Below are 12500 nucleotides of genomic sequence, written 5' to 3' on the forward strand. Positions count from 1 at the left end.
GAGCTTCGGGGCGGGCGACGGGGGACCGGACCCTCTCGCGGAGGAGGGGTGCCGGGCGCGCCGTGGGCTGAGGGAGCGTCGCTGTCGCCTGAGCCGACCGGGACCCGAGGTTCCGGCCGAGCGAAGGACCCTCCCGGCCGGGGCGCGGGGTGCCACATCGATCGGGGCGGCGGGGAAGCGAGAGAAAGGCCCATCTCAAAACTTCCGTCTTTCCACCGCCTGCTGGCAGAATCCGTCTGCCTCCTATATATCTCCAGGAGGGGTGCTCCGGCGGGTAGCGGCACGCGAGTGGCGCGCGACACTTCAGCGGTACTCGGAGCGACTCTCTCCCGCCCTCCTGGAACCGACCCCCGGCCTCGGAGGGGCAGGTTCGTTCTCATAGAAATGACTTCCACAAACTGCAATATATTTTTCCACCACCCGGGGGCGCCCGCGAGCCGGGAAAAGGAGCCCTCGCCTCTCGGTTCCCTCCTCCGGGCGCGAGGGAGCCGGGGGCCCGCTCTCGGAGAAATCGCGGGGTTTTCCGACTTCGGCCGCCGGGGGGCGCTGCGCCGGGCCGGGGGCGGGTTCGGGCCCGGCCTCCTGGAGCCCAGGCCGGGCTGGGCGATCCCGGGGAGCCCCCGCCGAGCTCCGGGCGTCCCCCGGGGGGAGACGGGCTTCTCGCGGCCCGGGAACAGGCTCCGGGAGAATCCCCCCGTCTTTGTCAGATCCTCATGCCTCCCTATAGATCCGCAGAAAGGGTGCTCCGGCGCGTAGCGGCACGCATTAGACCGCGCGACACACACCCCGGATTTCTCCACTCTTATCCGACCTCCTGGAACTGTGTGCCGGCCGCGGGCCACCCTGTCCGACCTCATAGAAAGGACTTCCAGGCCGGGGTTTCTCGCTCCCACGCGGTCCCCTGGGGCCCCCCGGAGCCCCGGCAGGGCCGTGGGAGGTGGCGGGGGGCCGGGGGCAGCCGCACGCGCCGCGGCGCCCCCGGCAGGCCGCCAGAGGTACTGCAGCCAGGGGGTGAAAACGGAAAAAACCCACGTCTCCGCACCACTCTTCCCGGGGAAGGTAGCCCGGGCCCGGGGGAGGTCGCCCCGTGGTCCGGGGGACTGCGCCCCCCGCTGGTCGGTCGGGGAATTGCATCCAAACAGGCAAAAAAGACTGAAAACGATCCGGAATGCTTCTCCCACTCGAGCCCGGGATTCATGCCCAGGGCTGTGGAAGTGTCCCTGGGCACGTCCGAGCGTCCACCCCCCGGGAAAAAAAAACTTCCAGATTTCCACCCCACGATGCCCGGGGGAGGTAGCCCGGGCCTGGGGGAGGTCACCCCCGGGTCCGGGGGACTGCGCCCCGTGCTGGACACCCGGAGAAATGCATCCAAAAGGAGAAAAAAACACTGAAAACAGTTTGAAATGGTTCACCCACTCTTCCCCGGGATTCATGCCCAGGGCTGTGGAAGTGTCCCTGGGCACTTCCGAGCGTCCACCCCCCGGGAAAAAAAAAATTCCAGATTTCCACCCCACGCTGCCCAGGGAAGGTAGCCCGGGCCCGGGGGAGGCCACCCCCGGGTCCGGGGACCGGCGCCCCCCGCTGGTCGACCGGGGAATTGCATCCGAAAGGTGAAAAAAAGCACTTTGAAAATACTTTGAAATTCCTCACCCACTCGAGCCCAGGATTCATGCCCAGGGCTGTGGAAGTGTCCCTGGGCACGTTCGAAGGTCTTCCCCCCGGGGAAAAAAAGTTCCAGATTTCCAGCCCACGCTACCCAGGGAAGGTAGCCCGGGCCCGGGGGAGGTCACCCCCGGGTCCGGGGCACTGCGTCCCCCGCAGGACAACCGGGGAATAGCGTCCAAAAGGTGAAAAAACACTTTGAAAATAGCTTCAATCGTTCTCCCACTCTTCCCCGGGATTCATGCCCAGGGCTGTGGAAGTGTCCCTGGGTAAGTTCGAGCGTCTTCCCCCCGGGAAAAAAAAACTTCCATATTTCCACCCCACGATGCCCGGGGAAGGTAGCCCGGGCCCGGGGGAGTCCATCCCCGGGTCCGGGGAACTGCGCCTCCCACTGGTCGCCCGGGGAATTGCGTCCAAAAGGTGAAAAAAATACTTTGAAAATACTTTGAAATTGTTCGCCCACTCTTCCCCGGGATTCATGCCCAGGGCTGTGGAAGTGTCCCTGGGCACGTCCGAGCGTCTTCCCCCCCGGGAAAAACAAGTTCCAGATTTTCACCCCACGCTGCCCGGGGGAGGTAGCCCGGGCCTGGGGGAGGTCACCCCCGGGTCCGGGGGACTGCGCCTCGTGCTGGACACCCGGAGAAATGCATCCAAAAGGTGAAAAAAACACTGAAAACAGTTTGAAATGGTTCACCCACTCTTCCCCGGGATTCATGCCCGGGGCTGTGGAAGTGTCCCTGGGCACGTCCGAGCGTCTTCCCCCCGGGAAAAAAAAAACTTCCATATTTCCACCCCACGCTACCCAGGGAAGGTAGCCCGGGCTCGGGGGAGGTCACCCCCGGGTCCGGGGGACTGCGCCCCGTGCTGGACACCCGGAGAAATGCATCCAAAAGGAGAAAAGAACACTGAAAACAGTTTGAAATGGTTCACCCACTCTTCCCCGGGATTCATGCCCAGGGCTGTGGAAGTGTCCCTGGGCACGTCCGAGCGTCTTCCCCCCGGAAAAAAAAAAGTTCCATATTTCCACCCCACGATGCCCGGGGAAGGTAGCCCGGGCCCGGGGGAGTCCATCCCCGGGTCCGGGGAACTGCGCCCCCCGCTGGTCGCCCGGGGAATTGCGTCCAAAAGGTGCAAAAAATACTTTGAAAATAGTTTGAAATCGTTCGCCCACTCTTCCCCGGGATTCATGCCCGGGTCTGTGGAAGTGTCCCTGGGCACGTCCGAGCGTCTTCCCCCCCTGAAAAAAAAAGTTCCATATTTCCACCCCACGATGCCTGGGGAAGGTAGCCCGGGCCCGCGGGAGGTCACCCACGGGTCCGGGGCAATGCGCCCCCCGCAGGACAACCGGGGAAATGCATGCAAAAGGTGAAAAAAACACTTTGAAAATAGTTTCAATCGTTCTCCCACTCTTCCCCGGGATTCATGCCCGGGGCTGTGGAAGTGTCCCTGGGCACGTCCGAGCGTCTTCCCCCCGGGAAAAAAAACTTCCATATTTCCACCCCACGATGCCCGGGGAAGGTAGCCCAGGCCCGGGGGAGGCCACCCCCGGGTCCGGGGAACTGCGCCCCCCGCTGGTCGCCCGGGGAATTGCGTCCAAAAGGTGAAAAAAATACTTTGAAAATACTTTGAAATTCCTTACCCACTCGAGCCCGGGATTCATGCCCAGGGCTGTGGAAGTGTCCCTGGGCACGTCCGAGCGTCTTCCCCCCCCGGGAAAAACAAGTTCCAGATTTTCACCCCACGCTGCCCGGGGGAGGTAGCCCGGGCCTGGGGGAGGTCACCCCCGGGTCCGGGGGACTGCGCCCCGTGCTGGACACCCGGAGAAATGCATCCAAAAGGAGAAAAAAACACTGAAAACAGTTTGAAATGGTTCACCCACTCTTCCCCGGGATTCATGCCCAGGGCTGTGGAAGTGTCCCTGGGCACGTCCGAGCGTCTTCCCCCCGGAAAAAAAAAAGTTCCATATTTCCACCCCACGATGCCCGGGGAAGGTAGCCCGGGCCCGGGGGAGTCCATCCCCGGGTCCGGGGAACTGCGCCCCCCGCTGGTCGCCCGGGGAATTGCGTCCAAAAGGTGCAAAAAATACTTTGAAAATAGTTTGAAATCGTTCGCCCACTCTTCCCCGGGATTCATGCCCGGGTCTGTGGAAGTGTCCCTGGGCACGTCCGAGCGTCTTCCCCCCCTGAAAAAAAAAGTTCCATATTTCCACCCCACGATGCCTGGGGAAGGTAGCCCGGGCCCGCGGGAGGTCACCCACGGGTCCGGGGCAATGCGCCCCCCGCAGGACAACCGGGGAAATGCATGCAAAAGGTGAAAAAAACACTTTGAAAATAGTTTCAATCGTTCTCCCACTCTTCCCCGGGATTCATGCCCGGGGCTGTGGAAGTGTCCCTGGGCACGTCCGAGCGTCTTCCCCCCGGGAAAAAAAACTTCCATATTTCCACCCCACGATGCCCGGGGAAGGTAGCCCAGGCCCGGGGGAGGCCACCCCCGGGTCCGGGGAACTGCGCCCCCCGCTGGTCGCCCGGGGAATTGCGTCCAAAAGGTGAAAAAAATACTTTGAAAATACTTTGAAATTCCTTACCCACTCGAGCCCGGGATTCATGCCCAGGGCTGTGGAAGTGTCCCTGGGCACGTCCGAGCGTCTTCCCCCCCCGGGAAAAACAAGTTCCAGATTTTCACCCCACGCTGCCCGGGGGAGGTAGCCCGGGCCTGGGGGAGGTCACCCCCGGGTCCGGGGGACTGCGCCCCGTGCTGGACACCCGGAGAAATGCATCCAAAAGGAGAAAAAAACACTGAAAACAGTTTGAAATGGTTCACCCACTCTTCCCCGGGATTCATGCCCAGGGCTGTGGAAGTGTCCCTGGGCACGTCCGAGCGTCTTCCCCCCGGGAAAAAAAACTTCCATATTTCCACCCCACGATGCCCGGGGAAGGTAGCCCAGGCCCGGGGGAGGCCACCCCCGGGTCCGGGGAACTGCGCCCCCCGCTGGTCGCCCGGGGAATTGCGTCCAAAAGGTGAAAAAAATACTTTGAAAATACTTTGAAATTCCTTACCCACTCGAGCCCGGGATTCATGCCCAGGGCTGTGGAAGTGTCCCTGGGCACGTCCGAGCGTCTTCCCCCCCCGGGAAAAACAAGTTCCAGATTTTCACCCCACGCTGCCCGGGGGAGGTAGCCCGGGCCTGGGGGAGGTCACCCCCGGGTCCGGGGGACTGCGCCCCGTGCTGGACACCCGGAGAAATGCATCCAAAAGGAGAAAAAAACACTGAAAACAGTTTGAAATGGTTCACCCACTCTTCCCCGGGATTCATGCCCAGGGCTGTGGAAGTGTCCCTGGGCACGTCCGAGCGTCTTCCCCCCGGAAAAAAAAAAGTTCCATATTTCCACCCCACGATGCCCGGGGAAGGTAGCCCGGGCCCGGGGGAGTCCATCCCCGGGTCCGGGGAACTGCGCCCCCCGCTGGTCGCCCGGGGAATTGCGTCCAAAAGGTGCAAAAAATACTTTGAAAATAGTTTGAAATCGTTCGCCCACTCTTCCCCGGGATTCATGCCCGGGTCTGTGGAAGTGTCCCTGGGCACGTCCGAGCGTCTTCCCCCCCTGAAAAAAAAAGTTCCATATTTCCACCCCACGATGCCTGGGGAAGGTAGCCCGGGCCCGCGGGAGGTCACCCACGGGTCCGGGGCAATGCGCCCCCCGCAGGACAACCGGGGAAATGCATGCAAAAGGTGAAAAAAACACTTTGAAAATAGTTTCAATCGTTCTCCCACTCTTCCCCGGGATTCATGCCCGGGGCTGTGGAAGTGTCCCTGGGCACGTCCGAGCGTCTTCCCCCCGGGAAAAAAAACTTCCATATTTCCACCCCACGATGCCCGGGGAAGGTAGCCCAGGCCCGGGGGAGGCCACCCCCGGGTCCGGGGAACTGCGCCCCCCGCTGGTCGCCCGGGGAATTGCGTCCAAAAGGTGAAAAAAATACTTTGAAAATACTTTGAAATTCCTTACCCACTCGAGCCCGGGATTCATGCCCAGGGCTGTGGAAGTGTCCCTGGGCACGTCCGAGCGTCTTCCCCCCCCGGGAAAAACAAGTTCCAGATTTTCACCCCACGCTGCCCGGGGGAGGTAGCCCGGGCCTGGGGGAGGTCACCCCCGGGTCCGGGGGACTGCGCCCCGTGCTGGACACCCGGAGAAATGCATCCAAAAGGAGAAAAAAACACTGAAAACAGTTTGAAATGGTTCACCCACTCTTCCCCGGGATTCATGCCCAGGGCTGTGGAAGTGTCCCTGGGCACGTCCGAGCGTCTTCCCCCCGGAAAAAAAAAAGTTCCATATTTCCACCCCACGATGCCCGGGGAAGGTAGCCCGGGCCCGGGGGAGTCCATCCCCGGGTCCGGGGAACTGCGCCCCCCGCTGGTCGCCCGGGGAATTGCGTCCAAAAGGTGCAAAAAATACTTTGAAAATAGTTTGAAATCGTTCGCCCACTCTTCCCCGGGATTCATGCCCGGGTCTGTGGAAGTGTCCCTGGGCACGTCCGAGCGTCTTCCCCCCCTGAAAAAAAAAGTTCCATATTTCCACCCCACGATGCCTGGGGAAGGTAGCCCGGGCCCGCGGGAGGTCACCCACGGGTCCGGGGCAATGCGCCCCCCGCAGGACAACCGGGGAAATGCATGCAAAAGGTGAAAAAAACACTTTGAAAATAGTTTCAATCGTTCTCCCACTCTTCCCCGGGATTCATGCCCGGGGCTGTGGAAGTGTCCCTGGGCACGTCCGAGCGTCTTCCCCCCGGGAAAAAAAACTTCCATATTTCCACCCCACGATGCCCGGGGAAGGTAGCCCAGGCCCGGGGGAGGCCACCCCCGGGTCCGGGGAACTGCGCCCCCCGCTGGTCGCCCGGGGAATTGCGTCCAAAAGGTGAAAAAAATACTTTGAAAATACTTTGAAATTCCTTACCCACTCGAGCCCGGGATTCATGCCCAGGGCTGTGGAAGTGTCCCTGGGCACGTCCGAGCGTCTTCCCCCCCCGGGAAAAACAAGTTCCAGATTTTCACCCCACGCTGCCCGGGGGAGGTAGCCCGGGCCTGGGGGAGGTCACCCCCGGGTCCGGGGGACTGCGCCCCGTGCTGGACACCCGGAGAAATGCATCCAAAAGGAGAAAAAAACACTGAAAACAGTTTGAAATGGTTCACCCACTCTTCCCCGGGATTCATGCCCAGGGCTGTGGAAGTGTCCCTGGGCACGTCCGAGCGTCTTCCCCCCGGAAAAAAAAAAGTTCCATATTTCCACCCCACGATGCCCGGGGAAGGTAGCCCGGGCCCGGGGGAGTCCATCCCCGGGTCCGGGGAACTGCGCCCCCCGCTGGTCGCCCGGGGAATTGCGTCCAAAAGGTGCAAAAAATACTTTGAAAATAGTTTGAAATCGTTCGCCCACTCTTCCCCGGGATTCATGCCCGGGTCTGTGAAAGTGTCCCTGGGCACGTCCGAGCGTCTTCCCCCCCTGAAAAAAAAAGTTCCATATTTCCACCCCACGATGCCTGGGGAAGGTAGCCCGGGCCCGCGGGAGGTCACCCACGGGTCCGGGGCAATGCGCCCCCCGCAGGACAACCGGGGAAATGCATGCAAAAGGTGAAAAAAACACTTTGAAAATAGTTTCAATCGTTCTCCCACTCTTCCCCGGGATTCATGCCCGGGGCTGTGGAAGTGTCCCTGGGCACGTCCGAGCGTCTTCCCCCCGGGAAAAAAAACTTCCATATTTCCACCCCACGATGCCCGGGGAAGGTAGCCCAGGCCCGGGGGAGGCCACCCCCGGGTCCGGGGAACTGCGCCCCCCGCTGGTCGCCCGGGGAATTGCGTCCAAAAGGTGAAAAAAATACTTTGAAAATACTTTGAAATTCCTTACCCACTCGAGCCCGGGATTCATGCCCAGGGCTGTGGAAGTGTCCCTGGGCACGTCCGAGCGTCTTCCCCCCCCGGGAAAAACAAGTTCCAGATTTTCACCCCACGCTGCCCGGGGGAGGTAGCCCGGGCCTGGGGGAGGTCACCCCCGGGTCCGGGGGACTGCGCCCCGTGCTGGACACCCGGAGAAATGCATCCAAAAGGAGAAAAAAACACTGAAAACAGTTTGAAATGGTTCACCCACTCTTCCCCGGGATTCATGCCCAGGGCTGTGGAAGTGTCCCTGGGCACGTCCGAGCGTCTTCCCCCCGGAAAAAAAAAAGTTCCATATTTCCACCCCACGATGCCCGGGGAAGGTAGCCCGGGCCCGGGGGAGTCCATCCCCGGGTCCGGGGAACTGCGCCCCCCGCTGGTCGCCCGGGGAATTGCGTCCAAAAGGTGCAAAAAATACTTTGACAATACTTTGAAATTCCTCACCCACTCGAGCCCGGGATTCATGCCCAGGGCTGTGGAAGTGTCCCTGGGCACGTCCGAGCGTCTTCCCCCCCCGGGAAAAACAAGTTCCAGATTTTCACCCCACGCTGCCCGGGGGAGGTAGCCCGGGCCTGGGGGAGGTCACCCCCGGGTCCGGGGGACTGCGCCCCGTGCTGGACACCCGGAGAAATGCATCCAAAAGGAGAAAAAAACACTGAAAACAGTTTGAAATGGTTCACCCACTCTTCCCCGGGATTCATGCCCAGGGCTGTGGAAGTGTCCCTGGGCACGTCCGAGCGTCTTCCCCCCGGAAAAAAAAAAGTTCCATATTTCCACCCCACGATGCCCGGGGAAGGTAGCCCGGGCCCGGGGGAGTCCATCCCCGGGTCCGGGGAACTGCGCCCCCCGCTGGTCGCCCGGGGAATTGCGTCCAAAAGGTGCAAAAAATACTTTGACAATACTTTGAAATTCCTCACCCACTCGAGCCCGGGATTCATGCCCAGGGCTGTGGAAGTGTCCCTGGGCACGTCCGAGCGTCTTCCCCCCCCGGGAAAAACAAGTTCCAGATTTTCACCCCACGCTGCCCGGGGGAGGTAGCCCGGGCCTGGGGGAGGTCACCCCCGGGTCCGGGGGACTGCGCCCCGTGCTGGACACCCGGAGAAATGCATCCAAAAGGAGAAAAAAACACTGAAAACAGTTTGAAATGGTTCACCCACTCTTCCCCGGGATTCATGCCCAGGGCTGTGGAAGTGTCCCTGGGCACGTCCGAGCGTCTTCCCCCCGGAAAAAAAAAAGTTCCATATTTCCACCCCACGATGCCCGGGGAAGGTAGCCCGGGCCCGGGGGAGTCCATCCCCGGGTCCGGGGAACTGCGCCCCCCGCTGGTCGCCCGGGGAATTGCGTCCAAAAGGTGCAAAAAATACTTTGACAATACTTTGAAATTCCTCACCCACTCGAGCCCGGGATTCATGCCCAGGGCTGTGGAAGTGTCCCTGGGCACGTCCGAGCGTCTTCCCCCCCCGGGAAAAACAAGTTCCAGATTTTCACCCCACGCTGCCCGGGGGAGGTAGCCCGGGCCTGGGGGAGGTCACCCCCGGGTCCGGGGGACTGCGCCCCGTGCTGGACACCCGGAGAAATGCATCCAAAAGGTGAAAAAAACACTGAAAACAGTTTGAAATGGTTCACCCACTCTTCCCCGGGAATCATGCCCAGGGCTGTGGAAGTGTCCCTGGGCACGTCCGAGCGTCTTCCCCCCGGAAAAAAAAAACTTCCATATTTCCACCCCACGATGCCCGGGGAAGGTAGCCCGGGCCCGGGGGAGGCCACTCCCGGGTCCGGGGACATGTGCCCCCCGCTGGCCGACCCGAGAATTGCACAGAAAGGGTGAAAAAAGCACTTAGAAAATATCTTGAAACCGTTCACCCACTCTTCCCCGGGATTCATGCCCAGGGCTGTGGAAGTGTCCCTGGGCAGGCTGAAGCTTCTGCCCCCCGGAAAAAAAAAACTTCCATATTTCCACCCCCCGCTACCCAGGGAAGGTAGCCCAGGCCCGGGGAAGGTCACCCCCGGGTCCGGGGCACTGCGCCCCCCGCAGGACACCCGGAGAATTGCATCCAAAAGGTGAAAAAAGCACTTAGAAAATACTTCAAAATTCCTCACCCACTCAAGCCCGGGATTCATGCCCAGGGCTGTGGAAGTGTCCCCGGGCAAGCCGAAGCTTCTGCCCCCCTGAAAAAAAAAACTTCCATATTTCCACCCCACGCTACCCAGGGAAGGTAGCCCGGGCCTGGGGGAGGTCACCCCTGGGTCCGGGGCACCGCTGGCCACCCGGAGAAATGGAGTCAAGCCGTGAGAAAAAAAGCACTTTGAATTGAGAAATGGAGTCAAGCCGTAAAAATGCACTTTGAAAATACTTTGATTCCTCTCACCCACTCTTCCCCAGGATTCATGCCCAGGGCTGTGGAAGTGTCCCCGGGCATGAAGAAGCGTCTTTTCCCCCTGAAAAAAAAAACTTCCATATTTCCACCCCACGCTACCCAGGGAAGGTAGCCCGGGCCAGGGGGACGTCGTCCCGGGGTCCGGGGACATGTGCCCCCCGCTGGCCGACCCGAGAATTGCACAGAAAGGGTGAAAAAAGCACTTTGAAAATACTTTGATTCCTCACCCACTCTTCCCCGGGATTCATGCCCGGGCCTATGGAAGTGTCCCCGGGCATGAAGAAGCGTCTTTTCCCCCTGAAAAAAAAAACTTCCATATTTCCACCCCACGCTGCCCGGGGGAGGTAGCCCAGGCCCGGGGGAGGTCACCCCCGGGTCCGGGGCACTGCGTCCCCCGCAGGACAACCGGGGAATTGCGTCCAAAAGGTGAAAAAAATACTTTGAAAATAGTTTGAAATCGTTCGCCCACTCTTCCCCGGGATTCATGCCCAGGGCTGTGGAAGTGTCCCTGGGCACGTCCGAGCGTCTTCCCCCCCCGGGAAAAACAAGTTCCAGATTTTCACCCCACGCTGCCCGGGGGAGGTAGCCCGGGCCTGGTTGAGGTCACCCCCGGGTCCGGGGGACTGCGCCCCGTGCTGGACACCCGGAGAAATGCATCCAAAAGGTGAAAAAAAACACTGAAAACAGTTTGAAACTGTTCACCCACTCTTCCCCGGGATTCATGCCCAGGGCTGTGGAAGTGTCCCCGGGCAAGATGAAGCTTATGCCCCCCTGAAAAAAAAAACTTCCATATTTCCACCCCCCGCTACCCAGGGAAGGTAGCCCGGGCCCGGGGGAGGTCACCCCCGGGTCCGGGGCACTGCGCCCCCCGCAGGACACCCGGAGAATTGCATCCAAAAGGTGAAAAAAGCACTTAGAAAATATCTTGAAATCGTTCACCCACTCTTCCCCGGGATTCATGCCCAGGGCTGTGGAAGTGTCCCTGGGCAGGCTGAAGCTTCTGCCCCCCCGGGAAAAAAAAACTTCCATATTTCCACCCCACGCTACCCAGGGAAGGTAGCCCAGGCCCGGGGGAGGTCACCCCCGGGTCCGGGGCACTGCGCCACCCGCAGGACACCCGGGGAATTGCATCCAAAAGGTGAAAAAAGCACTTAGAAAATATCTTGAAATCGTTCACCCACTCTTCCCCGGGATTCATGCCCAGGGCTGTGGAAGTGTCCCTGGGCACGTTCGAGCGTCCTCCCCCCTGAAAAAAAAACTTCCATATTTCCACCCCCCGCTACCCAGGGAAGGTAGCCCAGGCCCGGGGGAGGTCACCCCCGGGTCCGGGGCACTGCGCCACCCGCAGGACACCCGGGGAATTGCATCCAAAAGGTGAAAAAAGCACTTAGAAAATATCTTGAAATCGTTCACCCACTCTTCCCCGGGATTCATGCCCAGGGCTGTGGAAGTGTCCCTGGGCACGTTCGAGCGTCCTCCCCCCTGAAAAAAAAACTTCCATATTTCCACCCCCCGCTACCCAGGGAAGGTAGCCCAGGCCCGGGGGAGGTCATCCCCGGGTCTGGGGACCGGCGTCCCCCGCAGGACAACCGGGGAATTGCGTCCAAAAGGTGAAAAAAATACTTTGAAAATACTTTGAAATTCCTCACCCACTCGATCCCGGGATTCATGCCCTGGCCTATGGAAGTGTCCCCGGGCATGACAAAGCGTCTTCCCCCCCTGAAATAAAAACTTCCACAAAACCACCCCGCGCTGGCCAGGGAAGGTAGCCCGGGCCAGGGGGACGTCGTCCAGGGGTCCGGGGACATGTGCCCCCCGCTGGCCGACCTGAGAATTGCACAGAAAGGGTGAAAAAAGCACTTTGAATATACTTTGATTCCTCACCCACTCTTCCCCGGGATTCATGCCCGGGCCTATGGAAGTGTCCCCGGGCATGAAGAAGCGTCTTCCCCCCTGAAAAAAAAAGTTCCATATTTCCACCCCACGCTACCCAGGGAAGGTAGCCCGGGCCCGGGGGAGGTCACCCCCGGGTCCGGGGAACTGCGCCACCCGCAGGACACCCGGGGAAATGCGTCCAAAAGGTGATAAAAATACTTTGAAAATAGTTTGAAATCGTTCACCCACTCTTCCCCGGGATTCATGCCCAGGGCTGTGGAAGTGTCCCCGGGCAAGCTGAAGCTTCTTCCCCCCTGAAAAAAAAAAGTTCCATATTTCCTCCCCACGATGCCCGGGGAAGGTAGCCCAGGCCCGGGGGAGGTCACCCCCGGGTCCGGGGCACTGCGCCCCCCGCTGGTCGCCCGGGGAAATGCATCCAAACTGTGAAAAAATACTTTGAAAATAGTTTGAAACAGCTCGCCCACTCTTCCCCGGGATTCATGCCCAGGGCTGTGGAAGTGTCCCTGGGCACGTCCGAGCGTCTTCCCCCCGGGAAAAACAAGTTCCAGATTTTCACCCCCACGCTGCCCGGGGGAGGTAGCCCGGGCCTGGGTGAGGTCACCCCCGGGTCCGGGGGACTGCGCCCCGTGCTGGACACCCGGAGA

The sequence above is a fragment of the Crinia signifera genome, unplaced genomic scaffold (assembly GCF_055691185.1).
Source record: "Crinia signifera unplaced genomic scaffold, ASM5569118v1 HAP2_SCAFFOLD_196, whole genome shotgun sequence".
In the NCBI taxonomy this organism is placed as follows: Eukaryota; Metazoa; Chordata; class Amphibia; order Anura; family Myobatrachidae; genus Crinia; species Crinia signifera.